This window comes from Brienomyrus brachyistius, chromosome 5, assembly GCF_023856365.1.
Source record: "Brienomyrus brachyistius isolate T26 chromosome 5, BBRACH_0.4, whole genome shotgun sequence".
NCBI classification, from domain to species: Eukaryota; Metazoa; Chordata; class Actinopteri; order Osteoglossiformes; family Mormyridae; genus Brienomyrus; species Brienomyrus brachyistius.
Genome location: NC_064537.1, coordinates 14,501,879 through 14,522,053, shown reverse-complemented (window position 1 = coordinate 14,522,053; position 20,175 = coordinate 14,501,879).

Here is a 20,175-nt window from a genome sequence, read left to right as displayed (position 1 = left end):
GTGGCCAAACCCCGAAGATCGCCAAGATTAGATAATTTTGTGTTTTTTTTTACAGTATTTCTTTTTTCAATTTTTCCCCCTTTCATCTGAGTTTGTGTGTTGCTGATTGTTGTGTCTCCCCTGAGTGTATTTTGTGTGTTTGCTCTTGTATGTTTCATGAATATTTTGTTCATTATAAACAATACAGTAAAACTTGTATACAGAGAAAGTAAAAAACAACTGATTTGCTTTTTCCTGGAATGATTTAGAACGTGAACATTAGATGTGGACATACAGATCCCAACCAAGAAACATAGTGTAAAAAACGGTGGATTGCATGTTTGGCACGCAATTACCTGTAAAACTGAAACAAAGTCTATGTCGTTCTTGTAATGCCAACAATAGCCAGTATTTTGAAAGCTGGTGCACTTTGATTGACTGCATATACCTTGTGAACTGAAAACATGTGTTATTGTTTGACAGAATAATTTCATTTTGAGTCAGATTTCCAGTGTTTTGGTAAAGTTAGTGTATGCAGAGAAACGTGTATTGTATTTTGAAATAAAGTGCTAGTATACATTTAACAAAATGTGTTTTTGAGAAGAAAATTAACCATTTGGCCAATTTTGTTTTGCAGGCGTGTGTCTGTGTTACTGTAAGTATCTGAAGTATGGGTAAGCGCTTGTTATTACTGTAATTGAGAATTCCTGATTCCCAGTCTACAAGCAGATACAGGACACCTAACCTTAGTACTGTATACAAATGATATCTACATATAGCTTGAATCATTTAAATGATTTATTATCTTCTTATTCTTCTTATTTCTTCTAATCCAAGCCAATTTTAACCAGACAGGCAGGGGTGATATAAATGAGAAATCGACATCAAATTTAAACAGAAAAAAAACTTCAATGAACTGTCAATAGAAATATTTCTTGATAGCACAGATCAGCCTATCGCATCACAGCAAAGAACACAATTCCAAGGTATTGCCATAGATACCCCAATTTGATACAGTCCAATTCGATTATGATTCCATATCAATTCTATATGAATGAGGCATGAAATACTATATATCAGCTTTCCATATTTGGAGAGATGTTCAAAAAGTTCTAAATGGAACACAAATTCAAAAAAGCAGAGTCACTGGAAACAAATTGTGAAACCTACTAAAGAAAGTCCAAAGGCTTGTATACCAAAATCTATTTATGTGAGGAACATGGGTCTGGTTCCCCAAAAACAAACCCAATCTGTCACTTTCAAAGCACAGAAATTAATCCTGAATGAAAAGAATAGCTGAAAATATAAATGGGCAGGTTTAAATTTCACATGCAAAGTTTCAGAAAGATTTTAACTAAAGACATGTGCCAAAACGTAATTCAGAATCCCTTTGTCTGGGGAACACAGGGATATTGTTTAGGGCTGGGAATCAGCCCTGACCTCACAATTCCATTTTGAGTACCCAACTGGATTCCATTTAGACTCTAAGTTTAAGACCGATTCATTAACGTGCAATCAAACCAGATATGTTGTAAAAACAATAACAAGCACAGCACTGTAGCATTAACATTGCAAAGCGTAATTAATGGTAATTGTAAAAGTTACCATCACATGAAGAAAATAAGATAATGATAAACAATATATTGTAGCCCTGGTGGGATTAGTGCAGCCTGGCATGCCTCGTGAGTGTGTATATATAGCCCAGGGTATGTCACTGTAAATAGCCCTTGTATTGTTATTGTTGTTGTTATGGTTAATAAATTGTATTCCTAATTGTGGTGTGTCTTTGCATATGTCTAATGTGAACCCCGTCCGATACTCACGTGTTCTTATCTAGTTTAAATCTTCCACTGTGTCTTTACCTTCCAGTTCGACATTTGACCACCTTGTGTTTCCATTGTTGTAGTTGGTTCGGTGCTCGTTGGATGCCTGTTATAGTCCTTTTAATAAAAGGGCGTCATTCTCCCCTAAATAATCCTCCTCGTCATTGGCCGTCGTTGCCACGATGCCTCGATCTGGCATTAATCCAAAATAATAATAACCATGAAATTCATTCTTGAACTTACCCATGAATACACCGAAATATTTCGTCCAGACTCCCTCTGCAGTTCTTGCACGCAGCCAAAAATAAATAAATAATACTTGCAGAACTCGCATTTCCGTACCGAAGTGCTACATTACCATGACTAATAATGCTCATGATTAATCACAAAATCGATATTTTTCCCAACTTCTGATTCCAACCAATGATATGGTAGTTATTTAATAGCAGGCAACCTATGGCCAACAAATGCAGAACACGGTTGAATGAGTGAGCAGAGCACGCCACATATTGCTGTTTTGGTAATATCATGGAAGAGATAAGCACTCCCTTGGAGGAAGCTTCAAGTGACAGTTCAGTACCAGATCTTGCAGTTACAGATATTTAGAAATGGAGATATTGTGTCTAAACAAGGTAAAAAGTCATCAGTGGTATGGAGGTACTTTTTGCAGTTTAAAGTCTGATGTGTACCTCAGGGAATCGGGCCACATGGCTGTAGTGCTATAACTGATGTTCCCTCACAATGCAGGCAATGTGCCTCATTCACAACTCCCTGAGCAACCACTCATTTGACACAAAGTCAAACCAGTGGTACCCAAGGTTTCTCCAAAGAGACCCAGTACCGAAGGAGTCCTATCTTCGTCTCCGATCATTGGGTAGCATCCGTGTCTTGCAGCCATACAGCAAAACAGGGAGCAACAGGACTCTAAAGACTTGGACCTTTGTCCTCTTACAAAGATATCGGGAGCGCCACACATCCATTTCCAGTCACCTCATCACCCTCCATGCTCTCTCAGTCCATCTACTGACTTCATAGGAAGACTCAGCAGACACATGGATTTCGCTGCCAAGGTTAGTGAGCCTCTCAACGTGCTCAACAGTCTCTCTGCAGACAGACACACTGCTGATGGTTATACCCAAGAGGTCATTAAAGGCCTGGATCTTGATTTTTAACCAGGACACTGGCAAGCCCAGACACTCGGTTTCTCGAGAACCCTGATCAGAGCCTCCATTGACTTAGTGAAGATCACAGCATTGTCTGCGAAGTCAAGATCAGTGAATTTTTCTTCACCAACAGATGCACCACAACTGTCAGACCTTATGACCCTGCCAAAACCCCAGTCCACACAAGCACTGAAGAGAGTAGGCGCAAGAGCAAACCCATGATGAACCATAGAATGGACAGGGAAGAATGCAGAAGTTCTACCCCCCACTCTGCACAGCACTCACAGTACCAGTATACAGTACAGTAGAATAATGTCAAGCAACTTTGGGAGGATCCTGCAAAGTCTGAGGATGTCCCACAGGACAGCTCAAACACTTTGCGAAAATTGACAAAGACTGCAAAGAAATTTTGCCAATATTTTCATTTGTACTTGATGAGAACCTTCAGTGCCAGGATGCAGCTGACATCTTAAGGCAAGCAAGCAGACTCTGTGAACCTGGACTTTTTTGGGCCTGTGCTGTTTCACACAAGGGTAAACTGTCAGCTTGGCTCAAATGAGGCTGGACAAACGCCATCAGACCAACATATCAGTGATCTCCCACTGAGTGAGAAAGACCCCTAAGGCAGTCCCCCTTGGGCTCACTAATCATAAACCCATCCTGACCTCTCCCCCTCCCTTCCTGTTCCCCTGCCCCTGTTCCAGGTCCCAAATGGTCACACAGAAGGCCAAGCAAAGGCTGCTGGGACTGCTCCACTGAGAAAGAGTGGTATACACGTGGTGCACACTTGTGTTGTACTCATGTTGCAGCATATGAATTTGTAGCCGCAAGTTAGATTTAGCTTAGATGAGTCTATATGTCTGGTTGAATGCATATTAATTGAGAATAAATGTTGTTTTGATTACTTCTCTGTCGTCTGACTTTGCTAACTCCAGTATGTTCTTGGTAGTTGGGGCATACTCCCCTGGCCAGGGTTAAGAGTAAGCTAGACTGTGGGGTAAGGGATAAGCACTGCTCCGAACTAACTGAGGTATTTCGATTGCCATTTGGCTCAGATATGTTGAGATCGGCTTTGTTACGTATAGAACTATCGTGCAGCATCTCAGTCGACCACTTCTCTCGGGGACCTTGTGTGCCTGTGCAAGCTAAGTTACGATAAGCACCGGCTGAGACTCTAAGGTGCACACAAGCTGAGTTACGTTAAATACCGGCTGAGCCTCTAAGGTGCACACAAGCTGAGTTACGTTAAATACCGGCTGAGCCTCTAAGGTGCACACAAGCTGAGTTACGTTAAATACCGGCTGAGCCTCTGAGACCCAACAAGGTTGAGTTACGGTAAACACCGGTTGAGCCTCTGAGGTGTGCCCAAGAAGTTACGGTAAACACCGGCTGAGCCTCTGAGGCCCACCAAGGCTGTTACGGTAAACACTGGCTGAGCCTCTGAGGCCCACCAAGGCTGAGTTACGGTAAACACTGGCTGAGCCTCTGAGGCCCACCAAGGCTGAGTTACGGTAAACACCGGCTGAGCCTCTGAGGTGTGCCCAAGAAGTTACGGTAAACACTGGCTGAGCCTCTGAGGCCTGCCGAAGCTGACTTATGGCGAACACCGGCTGAGCCTCTGAGGTGTGCCCAAGCACTGAAGAGTGATCACCTGGCCCGGCTAACAAGCTAAGCTGACAATATACTCCACTGCCTAGGACAAATGAAAGTTAAGCAATAGCAAAGAAAGCCCAGAATGAATCTGAAAAACAGAAATGTCATGACTAAAAGATTCTAAATAAGCCTAATTAAATTAGAGTCACATTTGGTCAGATTTTGCTTAAAAGAGTAAGTAACTTTCCAGGTGCACTCAGAAGGACCTTCGCCTGTCCAATTGTATTCAGTCATTGAGCCAGTGGGTGGCCCTCTGGAGTATCGACGTGTGTGTTCAACTGTGAACTTATTTCGCACTTTGAAGCACTGAAATCCAGTAAAATATACAGAATGGAAGTGTTCAGAAATACAGCAGCTAGATTTCTACACTCTAAATTTGAAAAAATATGGGACAAATTGCATCCTCTATTGGTTAAAAATGCAGCACAGCATTTAATGTTTCATTACGGAATGATGACTACACTACCAGCAACCCCAGGCAGTGCTACGGAGATGCAACAAGCAGTCTTTAATTTGTCTACCAAAACTTCACATGGTCATGTTACTTATTTATCTTTGTTCCCCTCTGTAATTCTAGATGTAATGCATTTAGAAAGTGTCTAGATTCTCACACTTTACTGAATTATCCCTAAAAAGATACCTCTACCAGTCATTTTAAATGTCAAAAGGTGGACAGAATCTTATTTGGTAATATTTACACTGTGTCTCTGTGTGCTATTTTCAAATGACTCACTCAATATGAAGTCAATATTCAAAATGCTTCAATCCATTGCATATACTGCATATACTGTTCTGTTAATGCATAAAAAACAGAATAAACTCATATGATAATATAAATTTCTATATCATGAAGTCTTATGTAAAATATTTACACAGTTTTTAAACCATTTAAAAGATCCCCATCTAAAATAATATGTTTTAGGTTCTGTTAATATTTAAATAAATAGTTCATCAATTGAGAAACATAACTTTAAATACCATCATAAACTATCTTTATGTTGATAAAGAGGATAGATGGTTATATAAACTAACCTGAAAACAGACTTCCATCCATCTATTTTCTGAAACCACTTAATCCCAACTGGGGTAGTGGGGGGGACTGGAGCCTATCCCAAGAAGAATGGGCACAGGCAGGAACCAACCCTGGGCAGTCGCCAAAACACCACAGGGAGCATACAGTCACACAGGGCCAATATAGACTCACCCATCAACCTATCCTGCACGCTTCTGGTGCGGGGGAGGGAACCTAAGCCCCCAGGGAAATCCCACATGAACACAAGGAGAGAGTGCGAACTCCACACAGAAAGGACCCGGAACCAAACCCAGGACCTTTTGGCTGCGAGGCAGCAGCACTGACCACCATGCCACTGCACCACCCAGGAAAACAAACTCATTGTGATTATTTATGTACAGCGTGAAAAGATATTTATTGGCTTGGACTCCTTTCAATTTTATTTTGTTAGTTTGTTTCTAATTGTTATTTTAAAATCTAAACAGTCATTTTTTCGACGTATTACTATTATGAAAATGATGTGAAATGTGAAAAAAAAAAGTTTAAACCTGCCTAAAGTGCTTGTGTGATGCTGATAGTTTACGCAGGGCCCTGGAATTAAATTAAAGTCTACCAATCAACCGAGGGTAGGAGGTGACATTTTGGCTGGGGGGGGAATTCAATGCCCCTGAGTTTATGCAGGTTAGCCAGCGTCCGGAAGCCTCTCAGTTTCACGGTTATGTTTCCACAGCCATGTCCATGCCATGTTCCTCTTGGAAATGAGAACAGGAAATAAGGCAATTAAGTTAGACACATTTTTTGGTGTTTTGCAAGCAGCTGTTCTGCAGCATTGTACAGCAGTCATCATGACATTGTTCACATTCTGTTTCTCATTTCTTATCTTATAGATTCACTCCTTTTCATTTGATGCATGAGTGTGTTGTATAATAAACCACTGGAGCTTAGAGGATACTACCTGATTTCCATACCTTTGTTTGAAAGGAGTTTGGCTTGCTGTAGAATTGTATACATAAACCCACAAGGAGGACAGTGTTAAGAATGACCCTTGTGCCAAGGGATGTTCTTGTAGAAGATGCCATGAATCTTGTATATGTGGAATCTATAGCCAGGAAGATATTAAGCTAGTGTAAAATTGTATAAAAAATGACAAATTTTGAAAGATGAATTGTATAGCAACAAATGTTTCAGAAAGATTCGTTTCCAATAAAAACTGACTTAAAAATAATGGTATAACAAAAATGAATGCAGATCTACTACTATATTTCTTCGATACAGATAAATGAAATACAAAAGCATATAAAGAACAATGTTTTTCATTGTAATACCTATATGCTATATACTGTATACTATATAGCTTATATACCACTAAACTCCGCACAGAATAGGTAAGAGGATGGGCTAATGGGTAGGATTTAGCTAATATTTACTGGGTAGTATACCAACTAGACACACAGAGACTCATACAACTGTTAAAATGGGCTCCTGGCGTCTTCTGTGGAACTAATCCGCTCTTTTGCTCCATCTGACTAATTAATTTAGGTCTGCCAGAAAAGTTATACGTGGCTAAACTCTGTTTCCACAACTGGGATGTCTTAGGGCTTGCAAAATAAGTAATTTTTATGGTTTTCTTGAAAAGATGTTTTTAGTGTTTGTGTTTCTAAAGGTTTTATATTTCTTATTTATAATATCTATCAATTCTTAATAAGAGGACATACAGACATGAGTCAATTAATATATTAATATGTTCACCTTTTGCTAATGGAAAGTCAGCTTTCTTTAAAACAAAAACAAAGCTTTGTGAAAGAATTTCTGAAATGTAAAGGCTATGAAACTAACACATACATTATTACAACCAATGTTATTTTTCTATTTGCCAAGTAATAATTATTGAATGAATGATTCACATTGTGGTTGTAACCAGTTAAAACAAGGAAAAAGGAATTGTGAAAAAGAAGAGTAAATAAACATTTATTTTCTGATTTTGTTCTCTATGTTTATTTGTTAACTGAATGTTGCAGATTTTACAACACTGATGACAGATGAAGAGAAACCTTAAAGAACAAATTGCATAAAATGTTGATATGAATACCTTGTGGCATGGAGGATGTACCAGAGAGCGAGAAACAGAACTGGAGACAGCAAATGTTCCGACCAGTTGCCCCGGAGGGCCAGTTTATTGAAGGGGGGTCACTAGAGAGGAATGCATGGTGCAGGGAGATGGATGAGGGCTTCAGAAGCGCTTTAAGCCATATGACACCGCAGAGGGTCAAAGTGCAGCTAGCGGACATCACAACTAGCGTCTCAGCGTCTGCAAAAATTAAAAAGGCTCTGGACGAGTTAGTTCCACCATCTCCGGGGAGCGAGCGGTCATTCCCTCTGGCTGCTCCCCCCCCCCCCTTTTGGGCTGGTGCCTTGGTATCATGCCTTTTTCTTTGCTCTCTCAGGCCACCTGATCTTCCTTAGCTGCGCCCAATTAGTAGCTCTCAGCCTTGCCTTGATAGGCATATGATTCTATTTTCCCAGTTTCCACAACAGTGGTGATAAAATGTTGATGGTTCGCAACTGTCCCCGGTGCTGACAGTTGAATATGGTTGACTGTCAACTGTTCAGAACAGCATCCTTGTGTTATATCTAGAGGGTTTTATGTACTAATTGGTTACCCTACTGTTAGCAATATGTCTACAACCAAACACTTTCTGTTATTTGTATTATTGCTTCTTATAGCTAAATGGAGATCAACCAGTCCTATACATAATGGCTTCCAATTGTCAGGAAAACTAGAACAGAAAGGCACGGATCCAGAGATGCAAGCCCAAGAACGCTTTATTTGCGCTAGCCAAGCTAAGGCACCAGAAGGGACAGGCGATAGGCAAGGTCGAGGGACGGGCAGGCAAGTCGTTATCCGGGGAAGCAATCCGACACGGAGGCACGGGACAGGACCACACAGGGGAACGGGAACGGGACGTGCCGGGCTCGGCGGGGAAGACGGGACAGGTGCGGGATCGGGTCTGGAACGGGAAGGAAAAACAGGTAAGGAGAAAACACGGGGCAAACGGATCGGGTCAGGAATCGGGGAAAGCCGATAGACTAGAAAGTGCTCGGCAAGGCGTGAAATCATCAGCGCAATACTTCGCGTTTGGCTGTTGTGACTTGTTTCTCTTCATCCACCCTCTCATTAAGCGTAACACTCTACAGCTTGTGGTGCCTGCCAGTGTGGGCGTGACACCAATGAGTGATATTTGAGAATTTTGCAGCGACATCTCAAATTTTAGATCTTGATTCAACTGGTTTAAAATTTGCTCGTGGTTTCGTTATTCGGACGTGGACTTTCTGACTGCTTGCAGATCGCCGTCTTGCAACAATCCTGCACTCCAGCTCCGGCTCACATATCGATGTCCTGTCATTGTCCAACAGAATTCTTTAGCACATTAAAGTATCCATACTGTAGTTCCTTCCGTTATGAAAAGACACCCATGTCTCAAGGCAGCTAGGGATCCTGAAAGCAATATCAGAGTCATTTATGACTGGTGGTATGTGGATCTTTGTAAGGTCATAATGAGGATTGGAGGGGAGGGGCATGTTCGTTGAAATATATCAAAATCAATGTTCGGCCATCTAGAATTATGGAGTTTGCATGTTGACAAGCTTGAGATGAGCTTATCTTTTACTCTTCATCCATGTTCCTTCCTTTGCCCTTTTCCTTATGTGGACGAAACACCCTTGTGTTATTCTACACTTTTTAATTATTGCCAAGATGATTTTTACAAATTTTAGCAGCATGACCAGTCCAGGGATGATTTCCGAATCATTTCATCCTCAACATCATAGCTCTGAGTGTGGCACCTTAGACATGCTGTTGTAATCCTTTCCAAACAAATGAAACAACATTTTTCTGGAGAGCCTCAGAAATTGATTTATGTCAAGAATCTCCGGAGTGTTAAATTCAGCCTTGTACAGAGGGCTAAAAAGAGTGGGACGTAATTAGGCAGTGTTATTTCAAATCAGTATTGATTATAAAAGAATTTTAAAAATTCACCCAAATCCACGTATTTGGATTGGATTAATGGAATAGGGGTACCACCTTTTCCACTGAAATTTACATTCTTGATTACTTTCCACGTCAAATCAATGAAAGAATAACTGAATTTTGATGCTGTTCATTTCCTCTAACTCCCTCACTATAGGACTACAATGGACAAAAGAGCTGAACAAATTTGATGTAAAAGATGTGCAAAAATTACGAATATCAGACTAGGGGACTATTTCATTGGACTGGGATTTGCATGGTGCCACAGAATTTCTCAGATGAATGAAATGTCAGTTTTTTCAGACAGAGTGAATCTATCATGTATACTGAGCCCTCAGCATAAAACCGAATAGAGTTTCAGTACTATTCAATATGTAAGAATGAATCTGTAAGCGGATCAACCTGTCATCATTATGTTCCTCAAAGTAATCTGCCATTTGAGGTTATGGAACTATATTGCAGAGACTCGTTGTTTCACACTTTAGAAAGGAACATGTTATTTTTAAGTAACGAATGTTATACTGGCAGCATATCATTTATGCACATATAAAATGTGAAAAACATGATTTTCACTATAAATTACAACTATAAAAGTAATAATAAATGCTGACAACAGAGTGATGATTGAGTAATTACTTTTAATTGATTATGTGAAATGAATAGGGTCCCCACAGTAAATGTTTTCTCAGAAACCGAGACACTGTTTTCTAATGGTCATTACATAGTGATCATGGGCTCCTGGGTGGCTATTGAATAAGAATGATTTTAATAAGAATGATAAATCTACAGTTTTACTCCACCTAATGCAGGATTCTTTGTTTATGCTTTCAATTTTATTATTTATAATGTGTTAAGGTATTAGGAGCATTCGAGTTGTAGTGAGGATAAAGGATTTTGTTTTATTATTATTATTTTGCTCGGGGCTTCCTGAAGCAGCAGAGGCTAATCAAAAATTTAAATACCTTGTGGCGTATCACATTGTCTCACAAAAGAATAACAAAACTAGAAAAGTTATTTTTTTCTTGGTTGGAATTTTTGGACCCAAGGCAGCTGAATGGGACAAGCTTGTGTAAACAGCAAAACTTAGCCATTAGTCTATAATCCACTGAACTTTTTAAGCTATGTGATGACAATAAAAACAATAAATACAAACAATGAAACCAAGTTTGACCATCATTTACTGAGAAATAGGGATGTCATAAAGGTGAGGCTAGGATCATGTGTATTTTCGAAAGGTTGCAAATGACGATTAATATAAAATATTCCCCTTTTGAGTTGTGTTGAGGGTCGTATGGCGTGTATTTGATTAGTTTCATGGTGTTAGACACACACTGATTTTCTTTGGTTGAGAGTCTACTGACACTAGATGAGCCGTACCATGCCCGAGCACTTTTGACCCCCAAAGTCCAGTTAGTTTGACTAGTGTGGTCATGCCGTACCGTGCCCAGGCATGGTACACTTAGCCATGCCCGGCCCCACTTGGAGAAATGGGCTGGGGCATGGTGCAGTTGGACTGTTACGTGTAATATGATCGCTGACCATGCATGCAACAAACATAGACATGATGTCAGTGATGCAACTGGTACGTGGATGATGGCCGTGTGTCATCACACCCAAAATAAACCACAAAATAAGGATGTTACTCAAAGTCCATTGTGCTTTGCAATAGCACTTTTCTTCCTATCTTTCCTTCTACACAAAATGCATGGTGAAAAGTGCTCGGGCTTGGACCGTTAAACACAATGTGAGTGCAAAGCAGCATGGGTGGGAGGCAGGGGGGACAATCAAACTCAGGCATGATACCAAGGCCAAGGTATCATGGCCAAGTGTGCTTTTAAGGCAACCAGGCCAAGTGTGAGAACACCCTTAGACTCCATTAGGGTATTAAACAGGTCATTGTCAGGTGAGGTTGCTGATCCCCAATACAAGGACTGGAAAGTTATGGTTTCAGTTGAGAAATGCTTTGAGCTGGGAGAAAGCAATGTTATTAAACTGTGTTCAGACTAATATGAAACATTGACAGGCTATGATAAATGGAGTGGTTATTAGTGCATATGGATATTTGAGTTCCATCTCTATAGAAATTTGATTACTGTCTTTGGAATAGCTTTGCAGCAGTTAGACTCAGAGATTTCTTTGATTTATGCCTGACAGCAGAAGCAGAAATGTGAATGATGACTTGTAAAATGTAATGCTTCTGAAATGAGTTGCCTTTGATTATGTGGTTGTATTCAAGGAATAGCCTGGGATCACACACTTCTTACGGAGTATTGGAATTGCCTGATTTGAGAATTGTGTGAGGGGTTTGCATAGGGTGACACTTGAATGGATTCAAATATATTCTTGGGCTGAAAATTGAAATAGTAAAGGAAACGGAAAAAATTCTGTCTTCTATGGTGCAATAGTTGTGTAAGGGAAGGTGATAGGAACATGAGAGCAATTTGACCTGTGGTCAAATAATCAGGTTTGTCGATAGAGAACAATGGGTAATTTCTTTTCCCTTCAAAATGTTTCCTATTTCTTCTTATTTAAATTAAAATCACGTGAATTTGGGATCATTGGTTTTTTGGCATAACTTGCTTTGTGAAATAGCCTTTTTCCTTCTTAAATGGCCATGTTAGTAAACTACACTTGGGCCAACAATGTGCCACCTGAAAGCAATATTTTCTTTTGGCAAGATCTGAGGAAAAAGAGAAATGCTTTACTGGGGTTTGGAGTATGGAAATAAAACAAAAGTTCTTTCTATTGGCAGCAATATTAACTAGATACAACCATTCACTTTATTTTTCACTTTTCTACAAAGTGACCCATCGACCAGTACAGTACATGAGCCTGTTACCGTATCATATCAGAATTGCAAGTGGCAACTCGTCAAGGTACACAGGGTGAAGAACAGCAGCAAATATGGTTATGACTGCAGAGGAGGCTGCAGTAGAACTTCTGTGAGACAAGGCTATGCTCTTCTGTGCTTATCTCATCATATGGAGCTTTTGTACACTTTTGTGTACGATGAACTTTGAAATGCTTTGTTTAGGAGCTAAAGGAACGCCTCAAAACTTACTTTGTGAAACTTGATTTGTGTACTTCACTTGATCATTTCTAATGACCTGCGTTGACCAATGAAACATTCAAAAACATTTTGAATTTAGAAACAGATGGTATGTCTGCAGTTTCAAACGGTGATGTTCAGAACAAGAGTAAGGACACTACTGTTCATACTTGCATTCAGAATTCCATTCCTTTACTTCATAAATATAGCACGGAATACTGAGGCAAATGTTTTTGAGTGGTCTTGCCAATGATTTTCTCCTATAATTCCAAGCAAGAACAGGACATTGTTAGGAGTGATAGGTGACTCCACCTCTGGAAGATAACAACCTTGCATCTTCCCAGGAGGAGAAAACCCAATAAATTGAAATTTGCACACAGCCACCATGCATTAAAAGTGTGAGGAATAAATCAAAATAGCTCTTGGGTTGGGAAATTGGAAAAGGAATGAAGACCTAGTCGATTTCCTACATGCTGGCCGTTTCATTAAAGCACCATCAGCAAGGGTCACATAGAGAAAGATGTAGTCCAACACAAACAAAAAGCTACTCTCTTCGCTGAACACAAGCTAAAACATCTGTTATTGATCTCATTTTATAGGTGTATATGTGTGTTTGGGTGTTTGTATGCCTTGTGTATGTGTTTCTACTTTTTAAACCACAAACCCAATAATTTAGTTTAAAAATTGCTCTAATTATGTAGAAATACATGGTTTATTTGAATGTAGTTGAATGTTTTTTGGCATCTTGCGGTTACTCTTCCCACTCACCCTTAATTGGTATGCAGTATAAGAAGCATTATTGCATTAGAACAACCAAAACTGCTTTAATATTTCATGCAGCCCCTGGCATACGATTCACACTGCAGTGGAACAGTTGCTCTGTTGCCTGTTTACTTAACAAGGCTCACATTACACTCCCCATTTGACTCCCCATCTTTCCACAGAGACACATTTACTCTACTGATAGTTCACAGTTCCTGATTATGAATGATTTTATCTACTGCATTTTATACATAATAATAAAATATAAATGTCTCATTGTCATATTAAAACATATGGTTCATATGTTTTAATATGACAATGAGACATTTATATTTTATTATTATTCTATTATAATTATTCAATACGATATTACATTAGAAATTACATAACACACATGCAAGCACATGCATACAGAACATCATTACAGACATCTGAATCAAAGACAGACATGTTTTTACTGAAGTAAAGGACAGTCCAAGGTAAAAATGAAATATGCTACTGTAGCCATGGAAACCAATAAAAATGTCTTGGAAAATCTCTCCAGTGATAGTAATTTTTGGAAAAGTACTCTAAACTTATCATAGTAACAAGTACTGAGCTTGTCAGAATAATACAGTCAGTCTGTATAATACACCACAGGGGAAATGTATTATTTTGAGACATGTGTTTGATGTAAAACACATAATTTCTACTAATGTACTATGTAGGATTATAATCATACTATAATTTAAGAATATTTCAAACAAGAAATTCTATACTGGTACAGTATGCGAAAATATGAAGAAACCAAATGGTAATGGGACAGTTTAATAGGGCCAAGCCTAGACTGGCCATCTGGCCCAGCAGGCATTTTCCCAGTGGGCTGATGGGTATGTGGGGCTTCAAAATTGATAGTGATAGCCCTTCCCGTGCTCAGAAGAATTAATTGAGGGGCAATTGCTAAATCTTAATCCCAGTCCAGTCCAGGGCCAAGCTGACTGATGCCTGCACAGAAATGACCTACCTCGACCAATGAAACATTCAAAAACATTGCGAATTTAGAAATAAAATGTTTTTAATTACAATCGTTCATGCATGACTAATGGTTGATAAGTGCACTGCAGTGGAAATGCGAGTATATACTATCCTTCTTGAAAAGAAGAAATAAAAGGGGGTCTTAAAAACACTTTTATATATATATATATATATATAGAATAATATATATCCACATATATATTTTTCCTGTGGAACCCCCATGCCTGCATGGAAAAAAATACTACCAGGCGAGAGAGCAAGAGAGAACCAAACAGACAGGGGGCAAACACGGGGGAACCGCCCACAGGGGGAACCCAACCAGGGGGCAAAGAGGCAAAGGGTAGGGGGAACCAGAGAGCCAGAAAGAACCATGGCGGGGAGCAGCAAATAATTAAAGTAAAATATATGACGGCAGCATGGACTGAATGAAAATTAGCTAGCAAGTTATCCATTCACAAATTTACTGTGACTCATTAGTAAGGTAGCTAATAGCTATGGAGCTAATAAGAACTAGCTAACATTACAAGTGTATTTCAGCTCAAGATGCATCTAACATTTTTAGTCTCTGACATTTAAATTTCGCACAATTAGTAAATATACTAACAAACATTAGCTAGGTTGCTAACTTTGTTTGCTGCCCAACTCTCCCAGTACCTCGATGTAGCTACCTAGCTTATTATACCTAGCTAATGCTAAAGTTGACCACGTATCATTAGAAATTGGGGAACATATGCAACAGTGCCCCGGGTTCGAGTCTCCGCCTGGGTCACATGTGTTTGGAGTTTGCATGTTCTCCCCATGTGGTCGTGGGGTTTCCTCTGGGTACTCCGGTTTCCCCCCACAGTCCAAAAACATGCTGAGGCTAATTGGAGTTGCTAAATTGCCCATAGGTGTGCATGTGAGAGTGAATGGTGTGTGAGTGTGCCCTGCGATAGGTTGGCCCCCCATCCTGGGTTGTTCCCTGCCTCGTGCCCATTGCTTCCGGGATAGGCTCCGGACCCCCCGCGACCCAGTAGGATAAGCGGTTTGGAAAATGGATGGATGGATGGATGCAACAGGGCTTCAGTCAGAAATATGACCAACTGTTGTGATTCCCAATATGCTTGGTTTTATCTACACATCTCATCTGTGATTTGAATACTGGTCTTTGTTCAGGGCAGTGTGGGGGTGGTGATGGAGAACATTCTACTACACTCAACTTAGGGGTGGGCTATTCTGATGACCTTATATCGTGATTGATCTTGAAGACATTCATAATCTACTTTTCATGCAGATTGTACAGATTGTGATCTTTTATGTCCTCCTACAAATATTTCCTAATTTCACATAAAAAGTCAATAGCCAGAAATAACATATGTCACTGTACCACATTTTAACTGTTGTACAAACTGAAAATATTAAAAATGTCCATGTCAGGATCGCAGGGTAGATGGGCAGGCAGGTAGTGGGCAAGGACGAGGCTGGTAGGCAAGGGTGCAGGATATGGGGTTTTATTGAAGGGAACGGGGAAGACTAACATTAATGACAAGACTGACACAGAACAAGGAGCATGGACAGACAAACCAGAAAGGGAGATACAGGTGAAACACCAATGGGTGGGACAAAAGGACTGGGAGGAAACAGAGGGACAGAAGGACCAGGAGTGAATTTGGGAGGCACAGAAGGAGGAGGAACAGAGACAGGAGGGGCACAGGGACAAGGAGCAGAGACAGGAGGCCAAACTGGAAAGGACAGGGGACAAAGGGGAGCCCTAAGGAGCCACAGCGGGTGACGGGCAGCAGTCGGAGGGGCCGCAGGCGACCGGCAGGCTGGAGCAGGAGGGGACCTCGAAGGGGCCGAGGAGACAGGGCAAGGGACAGGCGGAAGTGATGAGGAAATTGGAGGAGACGCCGGCCAAGGCAAGGAGGGAGAGGAAGCCACAGTCGGCAACGGCATAGCCACAGCAGGCAATGGCGCCATCCACCGACGCGCCGGAGTGGAGGGACCTGCAAGCGACTGAGGAACCAAAGCGGGGGAACCCACAGGCAACCGACAAGGTGTCGGAGGCGGGACCTAAGGCGGGTAACAAGGCGTCAGAGGGGGACCCGCAGGCAACCACCGAACCAGAGCCACAGGACCTGCAGGCCCCTCCGAGCGCCAACCAAGGCGAGCAAGGGTGAGCCAGGGGGCAGGGCGGGCGGGACCCTGGCCCTGCGCCTGTGTCCTCTCCCCTTTTGGGACACAGAAAGACAGGGTTTTGGCTGGGGTCGACCTCGCTGGGGTGAGGGCAGAGGAGTCATGAGGGAGGTCCCTGAGGGGTCCCACTCGATCTCCTCCTCCTCCAAGGAGGAAGGAGCGGTGGTCAAACTGTCTGGGACCTCCTCAGGGACTGGGACTAGTCCTGGGGGGACTGGAGCCAGGTCAGGGACTAGGACATGAACCATAGGGGTAGGAGTCACAGGTGGAGGCCGAGGGGCCTCGGGTGGAGCAGTGACAGATGAAGGCAAAGGGGCCTCGGGTGGAGCAGGGACAGGCGGCGGCAGAGTTGTAGCAGGCACCTCAGAGACTGGCAGAGTAGGGACTGGAGGAGTGGGCGGAGTCAGGACGGGCGGAACAGGGCCCTGGCAGCAGGCAGATCAGGCAAGGGCTGGACAAGCAGATCAGGCACGGGCTGGACAAGCAGATCAATTATAGCCGTCAGGGCTGGCGCTGTAAAAGTGGGCATTGGCCCTTTAATATACGCAAGTACAAAGAACTATAATAAGAGCCCAATGAACATAATTTGTGTCGTTACCAGGCTGGGTGCACGGAGTGAGGAATTAGGAAGCAGGAGATGACAGATCGGGGAAACAAGGATTTAATGCGTGAACGGGTAGGTATACGGGGAAAACAAAAAATGACTTCTCCATAAAATGTCAGACTCCAAGAATAGACTTTGCAAGACTTCAATGACAGACCTATGGAAACGTACTTGAACAGGGACTGAAATAGACAGGACTAATTGGAAATCACACGAAACAGCTGGTAAACATGTGATTCCACACGAGGTTAATGAAGGGGCGTGGCACATAGGAGGATTGGACAAGCAGGGCATGACAATTTCGAATTACAGTCCTGTTCATTTGCATGTCTGAAAGTTCGTGAGTTGAAATTTCGTAAGTAGAGGAGCGTCTGTACTTATATTTTCCAATATACTGCAATATATATTCTGGGATACCAACCCAGAGAGAGCCGCTCCGCTAGTGTCCTTGGGCCCTGGCCAAGAGAGGGTCACTCCGCCCCAGTCCCCACGTCTTGCCCTGGGGGGGGAGGGGGCTTTGCCCTGCTTGCCTCCAGGTGTCCTTGCTGTGCCTTGCTCACCTCCAGGTGTCCTGGGTGTCCAGGTTCACCCAGCGTTGCCTGCCTAGATGACTGTTCTGCTGAGGCCGAGATGGAAGAGCCCCCGGTGCCCTCCTGCTTCGGCCCTACCATCTTCTTGATGCCCTTCAGCCTCACTGGCCCGACAGTGGCATCTGGTCCCACTGGCCCCTTGGCGCCCTACTGCTCTGTTCCCACAAGCCCCTCTGTATCCTCCAGCCCTACTGAGCTTCCAAGGCCCATAGGTCAGGAACTGCTTGTCACCCAGCTCCCCGGGCTCTAGTAGACTCCGCAGATGCCCCTGTTTTCATTCATCACACCTCAGTCAAAGTGCCCTGTTCTGCCTTTGTTTTACCCTGGCCTGTGTCCCTTATTACCCCCTCCACTGTCTTCATTGTTCTTTTGCTTGTCTGTTGTAGGGTGGCATGTCTGTCTCTGCCTTTCTCTTCTGCTCCCTTGTCCCAGTTGATGTTTAATGTTCGTCTTTCTGGTACCTGGTTTTGCCAGATGTTTGGTTTGTTTCATCGATGTGTTGTTTTTTCCTACTGTCCTCTTGGTCCCTGGTTGGGTCCCTGCCTGTTTTGTGTCCATCGTTGTGCTGCGCATCCTGTCCTGTCCGGTGGATCTGCCCCTCAGGTCTCGTTTGTTGTCTACTCTGTGTACTCTGTGTTAGTCTGCCATACTCTGTCCACTCCCTTCCCAGTCAGGACATGATATACATTAGATATCACCATACATATCTAACATATTTGAGATCAAATCTTAATCTCATAATGATCTCACAGTGACATCACATCATGATATCACTTATCTGATATCACTGTGCCATACTTATGACATCATACTGTACCCAGAGGTAGATTTAGTGATTTGGGGGCCAATAAGCTAAGATAGGTATGCCTCCCCCAACCCCTTACCCCATATCCTCTGTATACAGAGATTTACTGTATTTTTTTAATTGATGTTAATTACTGCATTTACAATTATTTTCATAAAGACTCAAGGTAATTTTCACCATTGAGTGATCTGAACTGCACACTCATAACTATAAATGCATTAGCATTAGTCACAGTAATCAGGTTTTATGTGCAAAATGGTTCTTCCTTAAAATTAGCGTCAGCAGTACTTAGCAATAGCTTTTTCAAAAGTTAACTAAGTTAACATTTCATTTTACAAATTATATTATTTTTTTGTTTTAAAGCTAAATTAATATTTGGCTTAATAAAACTTACAGTCAAAGGCAAAGTTCAGATTAATTTGCTACAAGGCAGTGCTAGTAATTTTCTCTGATAGAACTTCACAATGTGCTTTAACATCAGTCTTAAGTTAGTATTTGTCATGCCCGGCTCGTATGATCCTCGTGTGGAAAATATTTCTACAGTTCTGTTTTAAATACATATTGTACACACTCCTGTTAAAATGCAAGGTTTTTGTGATGAGACCACGATAAATCATTTAAAAACTTTTCCCACCTTTAATGTGACTTATAACCTGTACAGTTCAAATGAAAATCAAACAATTTTATTTGGGAAATTATTAAAAAATACATACCATAAGCTGGTTGCATAAGTGTGCACACCCTTAAAGTAATACTTTGTGGAAGCACATTTAGATTTAATTACAGCATTCAGTCTTTTTGGGTTCACACCTGCCATCAGTTAAAGTGGCTGATTAAGCCCAAATAAAGTTCAGCTGTCCAAGTAGGATTTTCTTGACATTTACTCATTTGCATCCTATAGCAAAAGCCATGGTTCACAGAGAGCTTACAAAGCATTAAAGGGATCTCACTGATGAGGTATCAGTTAGAAGGGTCTACACGAATTTCCATGGCATTAGATATCCTATGGACACAGTAAAGACAGTCATCAAGAAGTGTAGAAAATACAGGACAAGAGTTATGTTTTCAAGAACTGAACATCCCTCCAAAATTCATTGCATATTTTTCTTCAGCTGAAACTGGGACTTTAGTCAAGGTAGAGGGAATTATGAACAGTTCTAAATACCAGTCAATATTAGCCCAAAACTTTCAGGTGTCTGCTAGAAAGCTGAAGGTGAAGAGGAATTTCACCATTCAGCATGACAATGACTCCAAGTATACATCCAAATCAACAAAAGAATTGCTTCACCAGAAGAAAGTTAAAGCTTTGGAATGACCTAAGCAGACCTAAATCCAGTTGAAAATCTGTAGGGTGACCTGAAGAGGGCTGTGCATAAGAGATGCCCACGCAATCTGACACATTTGGAACAGTGGGCAAATATTGCCAAGATCTGGCATGCTGATAGACTCCTACCAAAAAAGACTGAATTCTGTAATTAATTCTAAATGTGCTTCAACAAAGTATTCATTTAAGGGAGTG